This window comes from Neophocaena asiaeorientalis, unplaced genomic scaffold (genome assembly GCF_003031525.2).
Source record: "Neophocaena asiaeorientalis asiaeorientalis breed wild unplaced genomic scaffold, Neophocaena_asiaeorientalis_V1.1 scaffold82, whole genome shotgun sequence".
NCBI lineage: Eukaryota > Metazoa > Chordata > Mammalia > Artiodactyla > Phocoenidae > Neophocaena > Neophocaena asiaeorientalis.
The window spans coordinates 5,513,091-5,519,090 of record NW_020173068.1 but is presented as its reverse complement, the minus strand read 5'-3'; the positions used below and the strand labels follow the sequence as shown (position 1 = coordinate 5,519,090).

The 6,000-nt window shown below is 37.1% G+C and overlaps 1 protein-coding gene across 2 annotated transcripts in view; it reads right to left on the bottom strand.

Annotated features, from left to right (window-relative positions):
- Window positions 1-6,000, bottom strand: part of CBFA2T2 (CBFA2/RUNX1 partner transcriptional co-repressor 2) — a 164,130-nt gene that overhangs the window by 73,237 nt on the left and 84,893 nt on the right. The gene's annotated exons all lie outside the window — the stretch shown is intronic.

Sequence of the window (6,000 nt, the reverse complement as noted above, 5' to 3'; positions counted from 1 at the left end):
TATCGATAATTACCTTAAATGTAAATGGATTAAATGCTCCAACCAAAAGACACAGACTGGCTGAATGTATACAAAAACAAGACCCATACATATGCTCTCTACAAGAGACCCACCTGAGACCTAGGGACACATACAGACTGAGAGTGAAGGGATGGAAAAAGGCATTCCATGCAAATGGAAATCGAAAGAAAGCTGGAGTAGCAATACTCATATTAATAAAACACACTTTAAAATAAAGAATGTTACAAGAGACAAGGAAGGACACTACATAATGATCAAGGGACCAATCCAAGAAGAAGATATAACAATTATAAATATATATGCACCCTATAGATCATATCTTGGGTCACAAATATAGACTCAGTAAATTTAAGAAAACTGAAATCATATCCAGCATCTTTTCTGACCACAATGCTATGAGATTAGAAATGAATTAAAGAGAAAAAACGTAAAAAACACAAACAAACGGAGGCTAAATGATACTGAAATGGACAAATTCTTAGAAAGATATAACCTTTCAAGACTGAACCAGGGGGGCTTCCCTGGTGGCACAGTGGTTGAGAGTCAGGCTGCGAATGCAGGGGACACGGGTTCAAGCCCTGGTCTGGGAGGATCCCACGTGCCGCGGAGCAACTAGGCCTGTGAGCCACAATTACGGAGCCTGCGCGTCTGGAGCCTGTGCTCCGCAACGAGAGGCCGCGATAGTGGGAGGCCTGCGCACCACGATGAGGAGTGGCCCCCGCTTGCCGCAACTAGAGAACGCCCTCGCATCTAATGATGAAAAATCTGAAAGAGAAATTATGGAAACACTCCCATTTACCATTGCAACAAAAAGAATAAAATACCTAGGAATTAACCTACCTAGGGAGAGAAAAGACCTGTATGCAGAAAACTGTAAGATACTTATGAAAGAAATTAAAGATGATATCAACACATGGATATGTGGTTCCTAAAAAAAGTAAAAATAGAATTACCATATGACCCAGCAATCCCACTACTGGGCATATACCCAGAGAAAACCATAATTCAAAAAGACACATGCACCCCAATGTTCACTGCAGCACTATTTACAATAGCCAGGTCATGGAAGCAACCTAAATGCCCATCGACAGATGAATGGATAAAGTTGTGGTACATGTATACAATGGTATATTCCTCAGCCATAAAAAGGAACGAAACTGAGTCATTTGTTGAGATGTGGATGGATCTAGAGACTCATACAGAGTGAAGTAAGTCAGAAAGAGAAAAACAAATATCGTATATTAACGCACGTATGTGGAACCTAGAAAAATGGTACAGATGAACTGGTTTGCAGGGCAGAAGTTGAGACACAGATGTAGAGAACAAACATATGGGCACCAAGCGGGGATAACCGTGGTGGGGTGGGGATGGTGGTGTGCTGAATTGGGCGACTAGGATTGACATGTATACACTGATGTGTATAAAACTGATGACTAATAAGAACCTGCAGTATAAACAAACAAACAAACAAAAACAACTATTGATTAACTTTCTTTGGGTTATTTGTATTGAAATATGTTAATATAAATGTTTCAGACATTACATGAAATTTCTAGAAATCTTATATGTTCTGGTATAATGTTATAAGTCATAATTCTAGTTATTACTTTAAAATGCGTATCTTAGAAGTAACTAAAAACAAAAAGAAAAAAAAAGAAAAATCTAGCATAAACCCCATGCCACAGAGAGAAATTTATTTCAAGAGAAATCTGGACAACAATGACCTCACAGTGTTTCAGCTGACCAGTTAAGGGTAGGACAGTGTTGGGAATTCCCTGGTTTGATCCCTGGTGCGGGGACTAGGATCTCACATGCCATGCAGTGGTGCAGCCACAAAAAAAAAAAAAAACAATGGTAGGATAGTTTTGGTTTATTGTTCCCTTTCAGAAGGTAAGTTCAAAATAAAGAGAATTCATGTAAGTGATCATTTTCCAGGCTCACATCTTTGAAAACTGTAATAAGATGCATATGTAAACAAGATGCTTCATTATGATGCATTTGGCAGAAATGGTATCAGACTAATAGCCCCACAACAGATAAAGACTAAATGAGGTGTTTCTTCAGCCTCCTTGCGCTCTTTGTGCCTGGGCATTCGACTTCCAACCCTGACTCTATATTAGATTCATTCATTTGTGCATCTCTCACAGCCCCAAACTGTCCTCTGTTCTTCTTCGCTATCTTTAAGTTTTCAGCTCTAATTAAAGCCATACATTTAGTATTTACACTCTTGAAGTTTTTATCAACCGCAAACTTGCTTCTTATTTGTTTTTTTGTGTTTTTTTTTTTTCCGCGGTATGCGGGCCTCTCACTGTTGTGGCCTCTCCCGTTGCGGAGCACAGGCTCCGGACGCGCAGGCTCAGTGGCCATGGCTCAGCGGGCCCAGCCGTTCCGCGGCATATGGGATCTTCCCAGACCGGGGCACGAACCCGTGTCCCCTGCATCAGCAGGTGGACTCTCAACCACTGCATCACCAGGGAAGCCCTCTTATTTGTTTTTATTAGAAATAGGCCTTCAGTTTAATCAAACACTTTTTTATGAGGGGAAGGGACCTATTTATAGAAATGGGGTATTTTTTCCTCCTTTAAGTGCCTTAATGTTGAACCATACCTGCATTATGGAATCACTTGCTTGATTAGAACTGTATTACTCTTAAATACAGTTTTATTCTTTATAATAAACCAAGGAATAAAGAAAAAGATAATGCACTGTAAGTCCTTCAAAGAGGCCAGAAATAAAGGAGCAAGAAAGAAATATGAACTGAATGGCAATGGTAATTTTTAAAAATATATGTGTATTTGTTTATTCACAACTAAATTTCCATTGAAATTACTGACAATACTTCAAAATGTTCACTTTCTCTTCTATAACTTCATCATTTTAATTAACATAGGCAAAGCTAAAACACAGACCAAAAATGCATATTTTACATTAAAATACCAACAACAACAAAAAGAGTTGTGTCTATATGTCTACACTGAATTATAAGTTTCAATCTTCCCTTTCAATGGGAAGACTGAATCATTCACTCTAAATTCCTAACTTCATCACTATCAAAATTTCTAATGTAATTTAAACTATGTGAATGAAACAACGTTTGGAACAAATAGTCCAGATGTGAGCATCTGCATCTCATTTGCCTTGGTACAGAAATGTTGACTTAAGATTAATGGCTTTAAATGCCAAAACAGCCAAGACATGACAAGTTAAAATGAAATACATGTAAAATAATTCAACTTTTGGTCTTGGAAACATGTAAGATGTTTTCTATACAGGTCCACTTAAGAGAATGTAATTAAAACTAATTTCAATCAAGAAAGGCAAGAAGTATGAATTACAGTTTAGTAGTGAAGTTTAGATTTAGGTACAGACAATTCTAGGAGACTCTACTATATACTTTTAGGAAGCAAGCAATCAAGTACATAGCTTCCAAACTAAGATAATCCTGAATTTCTGTGTCCTAATTATGAACCTTCTAAGGAAAAGAAAAATTAAGAGTCAAAATACATACCTCTGTGGGGACTCTTTCCTGATTCAGAGCTGCTTTTCTATTTTTCCCTCTCTATGTGAGTCCCTATGTCAAAGTACTTTTGATTTTAGAAACTCTTAAGATTTTAGAAGGATCTTAAGATTTTATCTATTTTGAATTCATGCCCAATGTAAGAATCTGCTATAAGATATGAATGACTTTCATGAATCCAGTCTCTTCTTAAAACCTTCAGAGAAAGATATGATGAGTAGGTTCCATTACTTGACAAAGAACCAACATCATTAGGAACCTCAGTTTACTCATCTTTAAAATAAGGGATAAAAAAAATAATAATTAATTGCAATATTGATAGGATTACATGAGCATATACTGGCAGTCCTTTTGTACAATGTAAAGTGCCATCCCATTAATTAGTAGCTACCTTTTTAGGGAAGTGGAGCAAATAATCCAATAGAGACTGATATGCAAAGAAGGACAAAAGAATTAAATCTATATTTCAATAATTAACCATGAAGAGTAATCATGCTTTTCTTCTACTGTTAAGCTTTTCTTCTAAAGTTAACTTTCAATTTGCCACAGCCAAGGTTTTAATATCAATTTCTCCACATTTCCTCAGCCAGTCCCCCATCACTCTGACAAAAGCATAATAAAATGGGATAGTGAATTTTGGGAGAAAATACTGATGCATTTCCAGTTCAAACTGTAAGGCTATCTGGACTATCTATATGCTTGTTACCTTCCATTAGTTCCAGTATCTGATTATTAATGTACTGGGAAGAAAAAGTACAGAAATAAACATATTTCAAAGTACCAACATTCAGTTAGTGGGGTTAAAAAATGATTTCTCTGCCAGAAAAACGTTATACCGTTTGACTGTGTGACCTCACTCCTGGGAATTTGTTCTTAAGAAAATAACTCAAGGGAAAAAGAAATTTATGCCACAGAGGAATGGTTAATTAAATGGTGGAACTGCATGTCAATGTGAACTGTGAAGGCATTAAAAATTATAATTATGAAGATCATTCAACACTTGGGAAACGCATACAATACAAAACTGTTGGGAGGGGGGAGCCTCCTACAAAAATTATATATGTAGTATGATTACAATTATTTATAAAAAAATTGATACACATGGTCACAGTATGTAAAGGAACATAAAAATGAAACAGAAGATATGGTGGAGCTAGCAGGTAAATGCCAATTTCCTTGAATTCTTTTGGAACATTGTTTATAAAATATTTTCATTTGCTCTCTCACTAGATCTTCTTTTCTACAGAAGAATTATAAGACACCCACTGGGCTGCCAAGCATTCCTAACATGTTAAGTCTTCCTTTACACACAAGCAGTATGATCTAGTTACAGTGACCTCATTTTTGAAACCAAAATTTTGACAAATAGGGTCAGGGAACAATGGGACAGATTATTTGAAATAGAATGCATGACAGAAAAACCAAGATTGGAAAGTCAGAAGCCCTAGATCCCAGTCCTTCTACACCTGAGCAGCATAGATGGGTAAAAATATGTTCTTAGGGACTTCCCTGGTGATCCAGTGGTTAAGACTCCATGTTTCCACTGCAGGGGGCGGGGATTCGATCCCTGGTAGGGGAACTAAGATTCTGCATGCCGAGGGTTGCGGCTACAGAAAAAAAAAAAAAGTTCTTAATGTAGACTGACTGCCCTAGGTTATAATTCCAGTAATTTGGTTGTATGACCAAAAGCATGTCAGTTAACCTCTCAAAACCGCATTGTGAGTTTACAGGATATCATTTTTTGGTATACAGTAAATGCTTAAACAAATAAACACACATAAAACAGTGGTTCACTGTCTATGTAAAATAGGCAATTAAGTCTGCCCCTCTTTCCAACCTGTTCTGTCATCAGGAAATGAAGTTAATAATCCTGTGCTAAACTACAAACCTTTTTACAAAACATACCAACATCATCGTCGTCAATATCATCCACTATTGTTACTAACGCTACTACTCCTACCAAGAAGCCAGCTGAAGAAGCTGGCTACAGTTTACCTAATGGGCTGAGGAGAAATCTTCTAATGCAAAAACAACACTTAAACCCCAGTGATACTGACCTCCCCCACCAAAAAAAAACAATGACAAAGACTAGAGTATACAATCAAGAAGAGAAAATAGAGAGCGAGTCCATAACTAAATGCATGGTACAGTTGGGATAAGAGGGGGTACAGGAAAGTGTTTACAGCATTTTGAGACAGTTGTCCTCTGGGGGTGGAAATGAATGCATGCTACAGCAGAACTCCCTGCAGAAAGAATACATCTGATGAAATGGTTTCAAAATGCATTGCTGATAGAGACTTGGTCACCACCTAAATCCAAACACGGTAACTTAGGGCTTAAATATATCCAACCAACATCACTCTATGACTTATTATTTAAATTCAACAAATAATTCATTCTCAACTGTATATAATTTTATCCTTTTTAGAAACAAGGTGGGACTTCCACGGTGGTCCAGGGTC